At 50.1% G+C, this 18,089-nt stretch overlaps 1 protein-coding gene and 1 pseudogene across 2 annotated transcripts in view; one reads left to right on the forward strand and one right to left on the reverse strand.

The window, feature by feature from the left end:
* The first annotated feature begins 2,030 nt into the window (after positions 1-2,030).
* The window catches only part of ABAT (4-aminobutyrate aminotransferase), a 51,040-nt gene continuing 34,981 nt past the window's right edge, over positions 2,031-18,089 (forward strand). The window contains exon 1 of one of the 2 annotated variants that reach the window (XM_066640437.1): positions 2,031-2,123. The gene's annotated coding sequence lies outside the window, so the exon portion shown is untranslated. The remainder of the gene's footprint in view (positions 2,124-18,089) is intronic. The other variant, XM_066640436.1, reaches the window with a different exon arrangement.
* LOC136633782 (5S ribosomal RNA) lies at positions 16,357-16,476 on the reverse strand (annotated as a pseudogene).

Here is an 18,089-nt window from a genome sequence, read left to right on the forward strand (position 1 = left end):
TTCTGCTCTCATGTGACTTTCTTAGGATCTTCTGGGCAAGGCCAGTTGCACACCTCGTTGGAAGGGGGCCTAGCAGAAATAGCTGGGAGGGTTACAAAAGGACAAGCATGTGGCTTGCTCTACAAGGCTTGCTCTAGCCTCATCAGCTGCAACGGGACATAGTTGAGTCCACCGCAATAGCCTTCAGTGTGGTGATTTCAGTGTGATGTAAGAATGCTGAATTGTTATAAAACCCCCTCCCTTTGCCCATCACCAAGCCTCAATCATTAGCCTCATGTCCCCTCTTTTGTGTGCCTGCCAGTCAGTTAGCCAGAGCTTAAGAACATAAGAGCATGATACCATAGTCTTTTGAGACTGAAGGTTGCCAACTAAAAGAACATAAGAAGAGCCCCTGTGGATCAGGCCAAAGGTCCATCTAGTCCAGCTTCCTGTATCTCAAAGTGGCCCACCAAGTGCTTTAGGGAGCACACAAGACAAATCACAGTCTGTGTCTCCCTGGTATCTAGGCATTAAGGACCCAATCCTATCCAACTTTCTAGCACTGGTGCAGCTGCAATGCAGCCCCAGGGCAAGGCAACAAATATTCTCATACCTTGAGGAGTGCACACCCCATTGACACAGCTGGACCAGAATTGGAGAATCCAGTGCCAATGCAGCCATGCCAATGGGGCATGTACTGCATCCTGCAGTGAGGGGGCAGTGGTCTTGGAAGGCCTCTTCAAGATAAAGGAACATCAGTTCCCAAAGTGCGGCGGCAGTGAAGAAGGCCAATTCTATGCTTGGGATCATTAGAAAAGGTATTGAGAACAAAATGGCTAATGTTATAATGCCATTGTACAAATTGATGGTAAGGCCACACCTGGAGTTTTGCGTCCAGTTCTGGTCTCCAAATCTCAAAAAGGGCATAGTGGAAATGGAAAAGAGAGCAACTAAGATGATTACGGGGCTGGGGCACCTTCCTTGTGAGGAAAGGCTACGGCGTTTGGGCCTCTTCAGCCTAGAAAAGAGACGCTTGAGGGGGGACATGATTGAGACATACAAAATTATGCAGGGGATAGACAGAGTGGATAGAGAGATGTTCTTTGCACTCTCGCATAACACCAAAACCAGGGGACATCCACTCAAATTGAGTGTTGGGCGGGTTAGGACAGACAAAAGAAAATATTTCTTTACTCGGGGTGTGGTTGGTCTGTGGAACTCCTCGCCACAGTATGTGGTGATGGCATCTGGCCTGGACACCTTTAAAAGGGGATTGGACAAGTTTCTGGAGGAAAAATCCATTATGGGTTACAAGACATGATGTGTATGTGCAACCTCTTGATTTTAGAAATGGGCTATGTCAGAATGCCAGATGCAAGGGAGGGCACCAGGATGAGGTCTCTTGTTATCTGGTGTGCTCCCTGGGGCATTTGGTGGGCCACTGTGAGATACAGGAAGCTGGACTAGATGGGCCTATGGCCTGATCCAGTGGGGCTGTTCTTACGTTCTTAACTTGGGGGGCTGCATTATGGCTACACCAGAGCTGGAAAGTTGGATAGGTTTGGGCCCGAAGCTAGCCTGAGTAAGTTCAAAGTACCTTTTGCTCCGGGTTAAAGTTAAACATAACCGTGCCCATGTGCAAGGACAGAAGCACGCGTTCCAGACCATCTCATAAGTTCCCACTCGCTTTCTTTAAACGTTGATCTCTGCCTGCACCAATGTTTGTAAGTTGGCAATTAAAAGTTGGCAATGAAAAAAAGTTGCAAAGAGGAGTTTAAAAATGCAGTTTAATTAATTGCAAAGATCCAATCCGCTCATCATTGAGGCTGCCTTCTCCAAAAGCCTTTTGCAGCACTCTAAGCCCAATGCTGGGGTGGTAGAGTCCTTCCCTGCCTCCCCCTCGCACAAGCTCTTCCTAACCGGTCCCCTCTATCCTCACTCCTCCCCTCTCCGGAGGGGGTGTGTCGTCAGCGGTGGCTCTCATTGGCCGGCGCCGGAGCGGGGCCTTCAGAACGCGTTCCCCATTGGCTGCGACGCGTTCGGCGAGCGAGCCCTCTGTGAGCCTGGCTGCCCCCCAGAGCAGGCAGGGGATTCTCCCAGGCTAGTAGCTGAGACTGGAGCGAGCCGGTGATTGCCTAGAGGCGGTGAGTGGGGATTGGGGGGGGGGTGTCTGAATGCAGCAGCTGCAGCTCTTTTTCCTCCCCCCCTTTGCAATCTCCAAGGATCCCTGATGGAGAGGCTTTTATACCAGCCACTCTGAAACATGCATGTAGTTTTAATTTAAGAGCATTGAGTCACAATCCTATCAACGCTAACCTGGGAGTAAGCCCCATTGACTATGATGGGACTTCTCAGTAGACGTGCCCCGGCTTGGGCTCTTAGTCTCCCTGCATCTTGGTAGGCGATGCAGTACTAACCCACCCACCCTTTCCTGTCCTGTTCTAGGGGTCCCTTCCTAATCTCCCCCCTTCCATGATTGCATCCCCTCTCTCTGATCTCATTTGGAAAGGTGATCTCATCAGTGTGTCCCCTCCAACCTGCTCTGCAGCTCCTTACCCGCTATTTGCCTCCCCCCCCCATGTCTTTAACATCACCCCTCTCTATTTAGAAAAGCCCACCCACCTCTGTCTGTCCTGGGGTGGGTGAGGGGCTGTTCAATCTGGCTCTTCCTAAACCCCTATTCAGTTCCTGAAGGGCTTGCTCAGGGTTTGTTACCCCTCCTCTCCATCTTTCCAGGGTCCCCTGCCTCTCTTATTGGTCCTTCCATCCTCACCAGTTCCATTCTGGGCACTCAGTCCCACCCCCCTGCTAATCTCTTTCTGTTGCCCCATTGTTTGCCTATATACTGGGCTCCATTTTACTGCAGGGGACCAACCCACTCTGTCCCCTGCCTCATTTTGCGTCCCAGCATCATGCACCATCCTCTCCCCAGGCCCATCACCTGTGGGAGATTCCTTCCTACTGTTCCTCTCCACATCCCATTTTTTTAAGTAATGTTGGATGTCTCTCTCTCCCCCCACCCACCTGATTCCAGGGGTGTCTTCCCACATTGCCCCTGCATGCCCCCCAGCTGCCTGGTTTCTCCTCCTGACCCATCCAGGCACCCCCCCCCATCTCCAGCACCCTTCTCCAAATATTTCTGTGTGTCCCTCCCATAGAGTGCTGGTGCTGAAAGCCATGGGAGAGCTTTCCCCCAGAAAGCCATGGGAGAGCTTTAGCCATTTTTTCCTTGGACCTTCCTCACCATCCCTCCCAGAAATGTCAAGTTCAGGCAGGCGCTGGGACAGAATTGGGCTGCAGTCCCACCTAGGAAGCTGCTGTAGAGCAGATGAGCCCATTGGTCAGTATCGCCCACACTGACTATTACCCATAGCTCAGTATCACCTACACTGACTGGCAGCTCTGCTCCTGGCCAACCCTACTTGGAGAAGCTGCCAGAGCTTGAACTCGGAGCCTTCTGTGTGTGAAGCAAGTGCTCCTGCACTGAGCTGTGCTGACTTGGGATTAAAGCCCTCTGAACGCAGCAGCACCACTTCTGAGTAAAGGTAGGTGAGATGGCCCTGCACATCCATGTAGCTGGTAAATGAATCACCTTCTATGAAGGCAAATGAGAATCTGGGCCTGCCCACTGCCTTGTAGGTCTGAGGCAGTTCTAGTTCTGGTTTAATTAACCCTTAGGGAATGCAAAATTAAAAATGACCTGTGTGCTCCCCAACTCTCCCTTAATCTACAAGGAGAGGTAATCCTTGTTGAATACATTGTGGTTTTCATCCACGGCCATTGACTGAACAGAGGAAGGAGCTACTGGCTAGTGTCCAGGTCCACCTGCACCTGAGGAGGCATGCCAGGTGCTGCCCCCCCTTACCTGGTGATATTGACGTACCAGCCTCAGCTTCTTCTGCTCCCTATATTGGAAAAAGAGCATCTTCAGGTATTGCTCTCGCACTTGCTTTTCCATTTTGAGGACTAGAAGCTTGTTTTTAAATGAGAGCGTAGATGTCTCGATCTGGGGAATTAGTTATTTAGCAGTGTTGTTTGTGCATATAGGACAACGTAGGACACTGAGCATTTGTAGCAATGGCAGTCACAGGGGGGGTGGGGTGGATTCCCTGTTATTTATTTCCTGGCAGAAAAAGATCAATTTTCCTGTGTTGGGGGGCGGGAAGGAAGGAGATATTGATAAGGAGAAAACTCAGCACCTGCAGTCCTTATTTCAATACTGCTCCCACTTTTATGTGGCAGGTGATTAATTTTAACCCCCACCTCCAACCCTCTCCCCATCAATTTTGGCATTCAGGGGGCTTGTGGGGCACCCCATCCTTTGAATGCTCCTTTTTGGCAGTACTGTATGTTGTCCTTTCTCCTGCTCTCCTTGCTGTGTGTCCTTTCTCCTCTTTTCATTCCCCCACCTCTCCCCACTTTTGTGTTTTTCTTCCCATAAACAACACCTTCAGCTGGGGTCTCCATTGGGCGGCGAGGCCCCCCACGAGATTTCTCTCACTGTCAGTGAATCCCCCCCCCCAAACTCCCTATGCTTTTGTAGATGTTGATCCTCCTCGCAAGAAACATCAAGGTCTCCAGTTTCTCTAAGACTGACAGTCGTACGGTTAGTGTTGCTGTGATGCTTTTTGTGCTTTCAAGGGGATCTTGTTTTCCAGGGCCGGATGGGAAGAGCCCTGTTGTCGCTCTCTGGCAGCAGATTTATGTAAACAAGGTTTCTGCTTGCAACTCAGGTTGCCTTGTCTGGCTGAAACCATTTGGGGGGGGGGGTGCATACTTGCAGAAAGGAACCCTTTACTCAGCACAGGTTAGAAAGATCTTGCCGTGTGTCATAAAACCATATCTATAGTCACATTAATAGCCTTGTGTTATAAAACTTGTAAGACTGCACTTTGATCCGGTTTGTGCTTAGTCATGTTAAAGATAAAACATGCAATATTTGATGGTCATTTCAGCATTCAGAGCTGCCGTAGTGAATCTGACAACACTGATCTATCTCGCTCTGTGTCTTCCTCATCCCTGTAACCTTTGAGATACCTGTAACCTTTGAGATACCTGGACTTGAACCCGGGATCTCCTCTGTGCAAAGCATCTGCTATGCTCTCTGTTCTTCCTTTTTGTCCTTATCCCTGGTGATCGACAAGCAATTTGGTGTTATTTTTTAGTGTTAGTCTGATTCTGTTTTATTATAATTACATAATAAGTTTACATAGGTTAGAACAAGGTTTGGTAAAAGGTAAACCATGGTCTGCCAGGCGAGCTTTGGCCAATTACTGATGGCAGATGCTGAGTTTCTTGCAAGCAATGCTGATCTATGTCAGGGGTGCCCAAATCCTGGCTCTGGGGCCACTTACGGCCCTCAAGGCCTCTCAATGTGGCCCTCAGGGAGCTCCCAGTCCCCAGTGAGACTCTGGCCCTCCAGTGATTTGTTGGAGCCCACACTGGCCGATGCAACTGCTCTCTGCATGAGGACAACTGTTTGACCTCTTGTGTGATCTGTGGGATGAGGGCTTCCTCCACTGCTTGCTGTTTCACATCTGTGATGCAGTAGTGGCAGAAGAGGAAAGGCCTTGAGCTATTGCAAGACCTTCATTCATTCATATAAGTTCATCTTTAATATATTCATTTATGTAAATGTATGTAAATTTATTCAAATTTGAAATGTAAATTAATTCTTCCCCCAGCCCCCTGACACAGTGTCAGAGAGATGATGTGGCCCTCCTGCCAAAAACTTTGGACACCCCTGATCTATGTGAACCTTGATTTCATCCTTCCCATGTTCCCTTAAGCAAGAGTGCGAACTCCAGATCACGTAATACAGATTAATCGTCCACCAACCGTTAAAAGCATGTTAATGAGGGGAGAAAAATTAGACTAGACAGGCGGAAAGCAAAAGCAATATCTTTTCCCAGCATGTAATTAATCTGTGGAACTCATTGCCACAGGATGCTGTGATGGCGCCTGGCCGGGATGCTGTGAAAAAAGGGTTGGACAAATTGTTGGAGGGGGAGCTCATTACAGGTGACAAGTCACAATGCTTTGATGCAACGTCTGGCTTTTAGAGATGGCCTCCCTCTGAATGCCAGGTGTAAGGGAGAGGCCACAGGAGGGTCTTGTATGCTCTCAGAGGCATCTGGTGGGCCACAATGAGGAGGTACAGGAAGCTGGACTAGATGGGCCCTTGGCCTGATCCAGCAGGGCTCTTCTGATCTCAGGTAAAGCAGCCTTTTCCTTTTAATGCATTGGGTGCATATGCAATGAGCACTCTCATGTTGTGTATCCTTGGAGGGCTGGCCCAAGATCTCCTAGCACCTGAGACAGCAGGTCAAATGCTTCTCTTCCTCCCCCCCCCCCCTTATCCAGCAGCACAACAGCTGCTGCCTCTACCAGTCCTCCAGCTCCTTGGCTTTGAAAAATAGAGATGGGTGGGAAACAGTGAGGAGGAAAGGGGTAGGCTATAGAGGGCCCACCTCACTCGTGGATGGGTCAACCTGCAGCCATACCTAACATGCACCTGTCAACAGACTTATGGCCCAATCCTGTGCTGGCCTCTGCCATCAGGGCAGGCCTCCACGCTGTCACAGATGTGCCTGGCACCAGTGGAAAGCCCTCTACTGGCCTACCAGTGCCATTTAGAGGCTAGTACCCACCAAAGCAGATAGGTGCTGTGCTGGCCGGCAGGCGGGGTGAAGAGGGGGCAGGGGTTAGCATTCCAGGGAGGGTGGATCAGGCCTGGGAGAGGGGTGGGAATGGAGGGGAGGTCTCTGCCGTATCCCTCCAGAGCCATTTCCCCTGACGGGGTGGCTTACATTGGCACCAGCGTTATTTCTGGTGTGGATCTGAGAAGCCTCATAGAAGCTGCTGGGGCTTTACCCGGGGTAAGGAGATAAATACCCCGATGCAGCAGAAGCTGCCCAGGCCCTGCTTGGCTCACAGCACAGAACTTTTCTTTGGATTGAGTTGTTACTGGGAGAAAGCCTGTAGGGTCCTGGTATCACTACTGCAGAACAGACTTCCGGGCGAGACTGCTGCCACAGGACAGAAGGAGCTGTATTATTCAAACTGTGGGTCAGGACCCACCCGGTGGGTCACCAGCCAATTTCAGCCGGGTCCCCATTCATTTCAATATTTTATTTTGAATAGATTAACTTGATGCTACCATGGCGTCTGTGACCGCATTGGGGGAAATGTTACAGACCTGTGCATTTAACAAGCGACCATGTACGTTCTTTTAACAGTGCCCTCCAGGATGTTAAGTACCTCCCTGGAGTTCGCTTTCCAGGCAAGATAAACTTAGAAGCACCCCGCAACTCTAGACTCTGCCGGCATCTGACTGAAATGCAATATCCCTCTTGGATCCCCAGGAGGTTCCAATCAAACACCGTTTGCTTGATCCCATGTCTATCAGGGAAATGGCATGATGGTTTCGTAAGCGCACCTTTGGCTCCTGTAGCCCAGGTTCTGGGAATGATAAGCAATGTTTTCAGGCTTTTATGGAATTGCAACAGCAGTATCTGAAACAGGAAAGGCTGCAAGTCAGCTTTCCTTGAAAGAAGGACGCTGGCCTTTCATTAACTTGTTTGGTTACGTAATGTGGCTGAAGCACTAGGTCTTGGGTTAGGTAATGATCCCTATAGAGCAGGAGTGCCCAAACCCCGGCCTGGGGGCCACTTGCGGCCCTCGGGGGACTCCCAGTGCGGCCCTTGGGGAGCCCCCAGACTCCAATGAGACTCTGGCCCTCCAGAGACTTGCTGGTGGAACCCATGCTTGTCCGACGTGAGTGCTCTCAGCATGAGGGTGACTGTTCAACCTCTTGCATGAGCTGTGGGTTGAGGGCTCCCTCCACTACTTGCTATTTCACATTTGTGATGCAGCATTGGCAGTGAAGGAAAGACCGGCCTTGATTTGCACAAGGCCTTTTATAGGCCTTGAGCTATTGCAAGACCTTCGTTCGTTCGTAGAAGTTCCATTTCTAATATATTAATTTATGTAAATGAATTCAGACTTGAAGTTTAAATTAATTCTTTTTTCCCCAGCCCCCAACACAGTGTCAGAGAGATGATGTGGCCCTCCTGCCAAAAAGTTTGGACACCCCTGCTATAGAGCATAATCAAGAGTGTTCCAATTTGATAAAGACATGTCAGACCATTGTGGAGGAGCTGTAGGTGAAAGCACTTGCTTTGGTGTGTAGAAGGCTCTGGGTTCACTCCCTCCAGTTAAAAGGATCAGGTACCAAATGGTGGGAAGTCTCTTGCCGGAGGCTCGGGAAAACCATCACCAGTTCGCGTGGACCAGCAATTTTTAATGTTTTTCTTCTCCTGGCACTCTGTTCTCTATGCCACCGTTTCTCAAAATGTGGGTCGCGAGCCTGTTTCAGGTGGGTCGCGTCGAACCGATTATAATTATATAATTATAAACAGTATTTATATACCGCTTTTCAGCTAAAAGTTCACAAAGCGGTTTACAGAGAAAAATCACATAACTAAATGGCCTACTCAGCCGCCATTGAAAATACAGGGTGCCGAACTGCTGGGCAGGGTGGAGTGCTGGTGGCCCTGAACAGGTGACAAGATGGGACGATGGAAAGGAGGGGGGGCTGTGTGGTTGGAGAAGGATCCGAGTCTGTTTTCTTGCTTTGACTTCTGAGCTGGCGTGTTTGAATTCAGAGCTGTACAAAATAACACAAGCACACGGTGCAATGGAACCTTTGGCTGATTGTGGCTTAGGTTTGAAGTCTAAATTGGTGGTGTCACTTCTGACCATGACATCGCTTCCAGTGGGTCCTGGCAGATTTGTCATTCTAAAAAGTGGGTCCCGGTGCTAAAAAGTTTGAGAACCACTGCTCTCTGGTCTTCCCTCCAGTCTTAGTCTCTTGTGATGTCACTTACGGCATCCGGGAGACTCTTATGGGTTCTGTGCCTCTGGGGCAACTGCCTGTATGAACAAATTGTCGCACAGCCCGTAGAAGAAGAGGGACAGACTAATTTGTTACTGCAGGCTCAGTTGCCCTAGAAATAGAGTCGCAGAACCCTAAAGAGTTTTTTTAACTTTTATGCACCAAACTCTTGTGGCACCTGTTGTACACTTGATCTCACTTCCAGGGTTTTGGGGTGCTCAGAGTTGTTGGTTCTGAACCCTAGAGCCCTCAAAGACCTCTGTTCGGTAGTACTGCCACCACCCTGTAAGAGCCAGTGTCTCAGTCCAGGGACACCGAGACCCTCTAGGCTTAACTATATCCCTTGTAGGCACTGAGCACTTTCTTTACTTAAAGTCTCAGTCCTCAAGTTACTAGTCCACAATGAGGATTTTTGGTAGCTTGCTGAGCGGCTAGGCAGGATTCTGAACCTTTGTCCCCAACAGACAATGAACCAACATGGTAAAAGGATTTTTACTTTATTAAGTACATAGGGTTACAAAAAGTTACAAAAGGCAGCAAATGCTAGAGGCATAAAAACCTCTAGGAAACATATCAGCATAAAACAACAAAGTTAACTGGCTAACTCTATTATTCTCTAACCCTCACCTGGGTCAGCTTCTTTTGTAGATCCTCAGGCCACTTACCTATGGCCACATGGTCCTGGCAGGGCAGGATGTGCACCCACTACCTCTCTCACCCAGAGACAAAAACCAAAGCCCCTGTCCTCTGGAAGTGGGGCTGGAAGCTCGCCCTCTCAGCTCTTCCCTCCCCCCTGGAGATCTACAGCTGCATTCTATCCTTGATGGGCCATTCCATCCTTGATGGGCGTCTTTCTGGCTGCCTAGGTGCTACATAATCACCTTCCATTGAGTTGTAAATTCCTAGCAGCTAGGAAATGCAAGCCACTTCTGTGTTACTGTTTTAGCTTGGTTCAGGCTTTGCAATGCTACTAGGCCTAAACTGTACATATTCATGACAGCACCCCTGTGCACCTTTGTGGAATACAGGTTGAGAATCACTGTCATAGACCAGTGGGCGCATGGTTTGATTTGGCAGAAGGCTGCATTTTAAGTGCATAGGGTGGTGGAAAGAGGTATTTCGTCTTGAAAGTCCTAGGGAATGCTATGCAAGCTGGACCCCAATTGCAGTGCTTCTGAAGCTGTCTGTGATTCTGCACTATCGCAGGAAGTCTGCAGAATTTAGTGGCAGAATACAGCAGAATACAACAGAATAACCCTAACCTTTAGCCCCATTGGTACCAGGGAGGGCAAATAGCACAAAGGAGTTTTGATCCTGTGGCAGTTACCAGTGGGACAAAAACGCCATGCGCAACCCCAGGGCTCCGAAGTAAGCACAGGGCCAACCCCTGACATTGGCCCTGCCCACTGTCATCCAGGCGCAGACGCGACTGTCAGTTCACGTTTCCGCCTTTGCTACCAAACCTTGATCGACCTGTAGTTTTGGCAGGCGTCTTTCAAGTCTGCTTCAAGGGGCCGGGAAGGTGGGCGTTGAGAATCTTTGAGTTTGGGGCAAGCTGCCCGCTTTGCCCAGATCTCTCAAGCAGACACGTCTCCCAGCATCCGTTTGGAAAGGAAGTCCACAAAAGAGCCTTTTGTCCGAGTGAGTGGCTACTAAGGCAGCAATAAGTGTTTTGCCTGATTTCCCTCTAAGCCTTGTAGCTCCTCTGGCTTCAAATAATGCATCTTAGTCCTCCCTTTTAAGGGTATCATGCACTCTCGCACATGCGTGCGTGAACTACAGATGAACCGGATAAGCGATGGATCACAGTTAGGCTGCTTGGATGTTTTCCAAAGTCTCTCGCCTAGAAGTAAGTCTGTTTGCAGCTGAGCTCCTCTGCCGTTTCCTGTTTCAGGGTGGCGGTACAGGGACCTTATCTACGTTTCACAAATGCTCAAGATTGTCCTGCTTTGCATATATCAGACCCCTCTTTTGAAATCGAGGGTCATTGCCTGAGGGCCCCGGCAAAGCAAAGTGCACCCTGGACCTCCAAAGGTCCATTGATACCTCTGGGAAGCCCATGTGCAGTGCAAAAAAGGCAGCAGGCCTCCCCTACTGTGACCCCCACCCTCTACCCACAGCAAATGATATACTGCCTCTTAACATGGAGGCTCCACACGGTCATCATGAGGGCCCAGCCCAAGCTGGACAACATCTGACGCTACAATTGAATTCCACATGCCCCATTGATTGGCATCTTCATTTGCACCCACACTGCTGTTTCCACTGAACTGACCATGTCCCCCCACCCTACACACCTGACCAGTGTAGAGAAACCAGCAGAAGTGGTGGCCATGGGATGGTGTCAACACAGCAACTGTTACCCTGCGCATGCCCGATCTCGGAAGCTAAGCAAAGTCAGGCCTGGTTAGTACTTGGATGGGAGACCGCTTGGGAATACTGGGTGCTGTAGGCTTATACCATAGTCCTTTCGAGACTGAAGGTTGCCAACCATTTGGGTATCCTCAGCAGTGGAGCAGAGCTTCTGTCACCAACTTGCCAGTCCTTGTCCCTTCTTGCCTTTTTCCTCCTCCATCTCTCACTGCTTGGAAACAGAGTGGCAAAAGCTTGTCAGAACAAGGAAGCCAAGAGAGCGCTACTCCGCTTCCAAAAGGAGTCTTTCCCTCCCTCTTTTGTAAGTGGGGCAGGGCTTCTCCTTCCTTCCAACCCTGCTGTGCTGCTCTATTTCAAAATGTGGAAAGGCAGAGTGCAAATAGAGAAGGTGAATGGGGACAAATGAGAGCATCTCAGGATGTGGCCCAAAGGCACAGGGTGTGCCCACCTTCCTACTGAAGCCACCCTTTGACCTCCTCTTGTAGATGGCCCAGCCCTGCTATTGTGACTAATGGTCCTCACAAGACCTCCTCTATGAATCTAATCTCCCTTTAAAGCCTTCCAAGCTAGTGGCCCTCACCACATCTTGTGGCAGCCAAATCCAGCAATTACACTCTGTGTCAGGGGTGCCCAAACCCTGGCCCTGGGGCCACTTGTGGCCCTCGAGGCCTCTCAATGCGGTCCTCAGGGAGCCCCCAGACTCCAATGATCCTCTGGCCCTCCAGAGACTTGATGGAGCCCACACTGGCCTGACACAACTGCTCTCAGCGTGAGTGTGACTGTTTGATCTCTCACGTGATCTCTGACGTGAGCTGTGGGGTGAGCAGCAATGAAGCAAGCCCTCCGCCAGCCTGGAGCAAATGTCTGGTGCGACCACTGAAAATAGGGCAGTCCAGCAGGCATGGATTCTTGGCCAGATGCCATCAGGTGGGTTGCTACCTTAGGTCATCCAATCAAGAGGGCTTGGAGATCCTTCTAGAACAGGGGTGCCCAAACCCCGGCCCTGGGGCCACTTGCGGCTCTCGAGGCCTCTCAATGCAGCCCTCAGGGAGTCCACAGTCTCCAATGAGACTCTGGCCCTCCAGAGATTTGTTGGAGCCCACACTGGCCCGACACAACTGCTCTCAGCGTGAGTGTGACTGTTTGACCTCTCACGTGAGCTGTGGGATGAGGGCTCCTTCCACTGATTCTTCTTTCACATCAGTGATGCAGTAGCAGCAGCAAAGGAAAGGCCAGCCTTGCTTTGTGCAAGACCTTTTATAGGCCTTGAGCTATTGCAAGACCTTCATTCACTCATATAAGTTCATCTTTAATATATTCATTTATGTAAATTTATTCAAATTTAAAATGTGAATTATTCCCCCCCCCGGCCCCCGACACAGTGTCAGAAAGACGATGTGGCCCTCCTGCCAAAAACTTTGGATACCCCTGCTCTATGTGAAGTCATTTGTCTGCCCCAAATTGCCTGCCCATCAGTTTCATTGGGTGACCCCCCCCCATTAAAATGAATGTGATGAGCGAGGGAGGAAGACCTTTTGTTCTGGGGCATTCCTTGATGCCTCCCACTCCTTACGTCAGCGGTTCTCAAACTCCCAGGGAGTTGGAGCCCCGCTGTAAGTCCTTGCGGGGAGGGGGGGAGGCAGCGACGTGATCACCAGGATTGCGTCGCTTTGGAGGGGGGGGAGGGGCTTGGCTGGAGTTACCATAGCCTGCAGCAGCCTCCTGGGGGTGCGGGGAGCCCCGCACCAGCCTCCGCAGGGCTCCCCAAGATGCGTAGACAGGCAAAATAACCATCGCAAACCACTTTCGGTTTTGCAATCACAAAATCACCCGGAAGTGGGTCACGATTGTTAATTTTGCATTCTCCGCATGTTGGGGAGCCTTGTGGAGGCTGGCGCGGGGCTCCCCTGCGCCCCTCCAAAGCGACGTGATTCTGGCAATCGTGTCACTGTCTCCCCCCACCCCTTAAGGGGGCAGAGGCCAGGGCTCTCTGGCTGCAGGGTCGCAACATCCCAGTTTGAGAACCACTGCCTAACCCAATTGTGTGCCTCACTTTTTGATTCTTACAAATCTTAACCATGTGGTCTCTCTTTTTCCCCCCCCCCCTCTCCGTCTTGGTCCAGCGCCTTATGTTCTTGTTGCATAAGGAGATAGGGAAGATGAGCTATTAAGTCTGGTCAGAAGTCACAGGTGACCTTCCACGCATTAATTTGGGCTTTGCAGCCACGTCTTACAAGCACACCGTGGAACTTCAACCTCTGATCGACTCATTAACTCTCTGCCATTGGCAGCAGCGAGGAAGGACAGATTGCAGAGTCCGCTCCCTTCACCGGTTCTATTAACTTTGCGGCATTCAGTAAAAAGGTGCGGGCGGCTGTGCTCTGTACATCTTGCCCATAAAACGCCTACGCTAGGGGTTGGGAAGCAGTTAAGGGATGTGAGGCTTGGTGGACAGCACCTCCATCGTGACTGTTCCTCCCCTGAAATGCTGGGTCCACAGGTTTGCTGTGGGAATTTGGGGGAGGGCCATTTATTAGAAGGACCTTTACTGTTTTGTGTCGCTGACTGTTTCTGTTAATGCCAATAAAGGTTTTCAGACTTGGCATTAGTAGGACCACGGGGAGATGTGAGCCCCATGCGGGTAGTGTGGTGCACCTTGTCAATTGTCAAGGCACACCGTCAGTTTTTGGGACAACATAACTGCCTTGTCAGTGTGCCATGAGATGGAAAAGGTTGAAAATCATTGCCCTAGAGCAGGGGTGTCCAAGTTTTTGGCAGGAGGGCCACATCATCTCTTTGACACTGTGTTGCGGGCCAGGGGAAAAAAAAGAATTAATTTACATTTAAAATTTGAATAAATTTACATAAATGAATATATTAAAGATGAACTTATATGAATGAATGAAGGTCTTGCAATAGATCAAGGCCTATAAAAGGTCTTGTACAAAGCAAGGCTGGCCTTCCCTTCACTGCCACTGCTGCATCACAGGTGTAAAACAGCAAGCAGTGGAGGGAGCCTTCATCCTACAGCTCATGCAAGATGTCAAACAGTTGCTCTCACGCTGAGAGCAGTTGCGTCAGGCCAGTGTGGGCTCCAACAAATCTCCGGAGGGACAGAGGCTCATTGGAGACTGGGGGCTCCCTGAGGGCCACATTGAGAGGCCTCGAGGGCCCCAAGTGGCCTCAGGGCCGGGGTTTGGGCACCCCTGCCCTAGAGATCCACAAAGCCCAGTGCCTTTCTGCAGAAAAGAGAGGCCTTGGTCTTTAGTCTGCTTTTGGTCTGATTCTTTAGTTTGTGACTTTGTTTAATGCCTTGTGCTTCTAGAAACCTGAATTTAAGAATTACTAACGTAGCAAGTATTGCTTTAAGTTGCAACCCCGCCCTTCTCCTCTCTCCTGTCAATAACTTTAAATATATCTGCCCCTCACTATTCGTACAGTTGTGATTCCGCCCTTGTGTTCTGTGTGTGTTAGTCCTGTAGCGTTAACCAAGATTTGGGGAGGGGGGGGCAAGCAAGAAAGTGCTGGTGTGCTACAGAGCAAAACTTATGTACTGAATCTAGCTGTGATATGGTGATAGCCGTTTCACAGCTGGTCAGGTCTTCCAAGATGCACACACACACACTAACCAGCCACGGGGGGGGGGGGGGAGAGTCATAGTTCAGTTGCTTTCCATGCAGAAGGTCCCAGGTTGGCAGCATCTCCAGCTAGAGCTGAGGAGACCCCTGGAGAAGCATTGCCAGCCAGTGTAGGTGGGCCTGAATGAGACAGACTGATGACCTGACTGCATACGTTCATATGATCATATGTTCATATGAAGACATATGGTCATATGAAGACATATGGTCATATGAAGACATATGGTCATGTGATGAGAATGGATGATGGCCGGATCCCAAAGGATCTCCTCTATGGAGAACTCGTGCAGGGAAAGCACCCTACAGGTAGACCACAGCTGCGATACAAGGACATCTGCAAGAGGGATCTGGAGGCCTTAAGAGTGGACCTCAGCAGGTGGGAAACCCTGGCCTCTGAGCGGCCCGCTTGGAGGCAGGCTGTGCAGCATGGCCTTTCCCAGTTTGAAGAGACACTTGGCCAACAGTCTGAGGCTAAGAGGCAAAGAAGGAAGGCCCATAGCCAGGGAGACAGACCAGGGACAGACTCCACTTGCTCCCGGTGTGGAAGGGATTGTCACTCCCGGATTGGCCTTTTCAGCCACACTAGACGCTGTGCCAGAACCACCTTTCAGAGCGCGATACCAGAGTCTTTCGAGACTGAAGGTTGCCTACTTCATATGAAGGCAGCTGCATATGTTCACATTCCAGGCTGTTGTAGCTTGCAGTCATGAAGACTGCCTGCAAGAGCATCTCTCCCGATACATTCTCACCCACCAGACAGTTCACTTATTCAATCTTTAGCAGCCACCATGCTTAACCCAATGGAAAACTTCAGTATGCTCTTAGAATTCATAGGACCAATCCTGTGCTTTGCAGGCTAACTGTCGCAAAAGCAACATAAAGCGCTTTTCAGTGTCTCGGGAGTAAAGGACACCAGCAGGAAGGAAGGCCAGATCCGGAGCTGTGCCCCCCTCCCTGGAGCAGCTATAATCTGTTCCCTACTGCACATGGTGGGGGGAGAGGATGGGGAGGGGGAGAATATTTTTTGTAATCCGCACAATATGTTTCTAAACAAAAGAGAAATGTGACAATCACAGAGAAACGATGCCGTATTTAAACTGGGAAATTATATATAATGAGTAAAAATTTCAAATATTAGCCAATAAACCCACAAAGTTGCTGTGGGCCCCCCCCCCCCGTGCCGTAGTTTGGAGACCCCTGCTCTAGCCCTCTTCTCCCTCCCGCTTCCACTCTGTCTCCATCTTCTAGTTGCTGTCCAGAGAATGGGAGGAAGAGGAGGATCAGTGTGGGACAAGCATATGGATAGAGGTGGGTGGTTAAATGGTTGGCAACCTTCAGTCTTGAAAGACTATGGTATAAGCCTACAGCACCTGGTATTCCCAGGCGGTCTCCCATCCAAGTACTAACCAGGCCTGACCCTGCTTAGCTTCTGAGATCAGATGAGATTGGGCATGGAAAGACTATGGTATAAGCCTACAGCACCCGGTATTCCCAGGCAGTCTCCCATCCAAGTACTAACCAGGCCTGACCCTGCTTAGCTTCCGAGATCAGACGAGATCGGGCATGTGCAGGGTAACAGTTGCTGTAGAGGTGGATGCCCTCCCCCTGTAGCCTGCTTCAGTTGGCCTCATGGACGAGCCAGCCCTTTATAGGCTGGAGTACGATTCAGCCTGTATTGGGGAGAACCTGGAGTTTAGAAGCAGAGCTCGTAGTTCGCGCGCAGAGGGTCCCAGTTTGATCCCTCCTGTCTGAAACCCCAGAGAGCTGTGCTAATCCGCGCAGACAGCAGGATGCGAAATGCACCCATGTTCTGACTCAGCAGAAGAAGCCTCTGTTGACCTTAAGGTGCGGCAGTTGGAAACCACTGAGGATGTACCATTTGCAAGCTGAGAGGCTTCCCTGGCATTTGAATGAATGCAAATATACTCTGGGTACTTCTGACTGGCTTGGAAAAGGGCTCCTGGAGTGACTAGCAATCGATCAAACCGGTAGGACAATAAGAAGCAGCTGAAAAACAAACAGAAGAGACATCTGCAATAAATCTTAAGGGCAGAAACTTCTGAGGATCAAAGGGACTTAAAATAGGAAGGCCTGCACAAATGAATTGGAATTGGGAAGTCAGCACAAGGTGTGCAGCTCCCTCTTTTTCCCCCCCCCCCCTTGATTGCACAACATCCCACAGTGGTGGCACATTGCCAACATCGAGACACTTGGGGATGGTTGCAAGCACTGAGCCGTTGCATTGCCAGGCGAGGCTTACAGGAGAGATGCTACTGATGGTGGTGCCAGGCTAGATGCATTCAGGAACCAGAGGATTCTAAGATGGGGCGTGATGATGCCACAAGACTGCCAACCCCTGAAAAATGGGGGGGGGGGGAAACTGCTGTAGGGCAGGGCCCAGTGTCATGAAATTAGCCTGGGGAGGTGCAGCTCGCCCTCTGGAGGTCATGCACAACCTCACGGCCTCCTCCTTGCGTTGGACAAATGGATTGTTGTATTTAACCCGGGGGTTTGAAGAGCCGAGAGGTCATTTTAGGTCAATGGGTTGAATCCTATTCTCCACCGATTGGGCTTTTCCAAAGTTAACTGGTTTTGAGTGTGCGCAATTTTGAACTGATGAACAGAATGTGCGCTTCAATGTCAGTAAGTGTAAAGTCATGCACATTGGGGCAAAAAATCAAAACTTTAGATATAGGCTGATGGGTTCTGAGCTGTCTGTGACAGATCAGGAGAGAGATCTTGGGGTGGTGGTGGACAGGTCGATGAAAGTGTCGACCCAATGTGCGACGGCAGTGAAGAAGGCCAATTCTATGCTTGGGATCATTAGGAAGGGTATTGAGAACAAAACGGCTAGTATTATAATGCTGTTGTACAAATCGATGGTAAGGCCACACCTGGAGTATTGTGTCCAGTTCTGGTCACCGCATCTCAAAAAAGACATAGTGGAAATGGAAAAGGTGCAAAAGAGAGCGACTAAGATGATTACTGGGCTGGGGCACCTTCCTTATGAGGAAAGGCTACGGCGTTTGGGCCTCTTCAGCCTAGAAAAGAGACGCTTGAGGGGGGACATGATTGAGACATACAAAATTATGCAGGGGATGGACAGAGTGGATAGGGAGATGCTCTTTACACTCTCACATAATACCAGAACCAGGGGGCATCCACTAAAATTGAGTGTTGGGCGGGTTAGGACAGACAAAAGA

The sequence above is a fragment of the Tiliqua scincoides genome, chromosome 13, assembly GCF_035046505.1.
Source record: "Tiliqua scincoides isolate rTilSci1 chromosome 13, rTilSci1.hap2, whole genome shotgun sequence".
NCBI classification, from domain to species: domain Eukaryota; kingdom Metazoa; phylum Chordata; class Lepidosauria; order Squamata; family Scincidae; genus Tiliqua; species Tiliqua scincoides.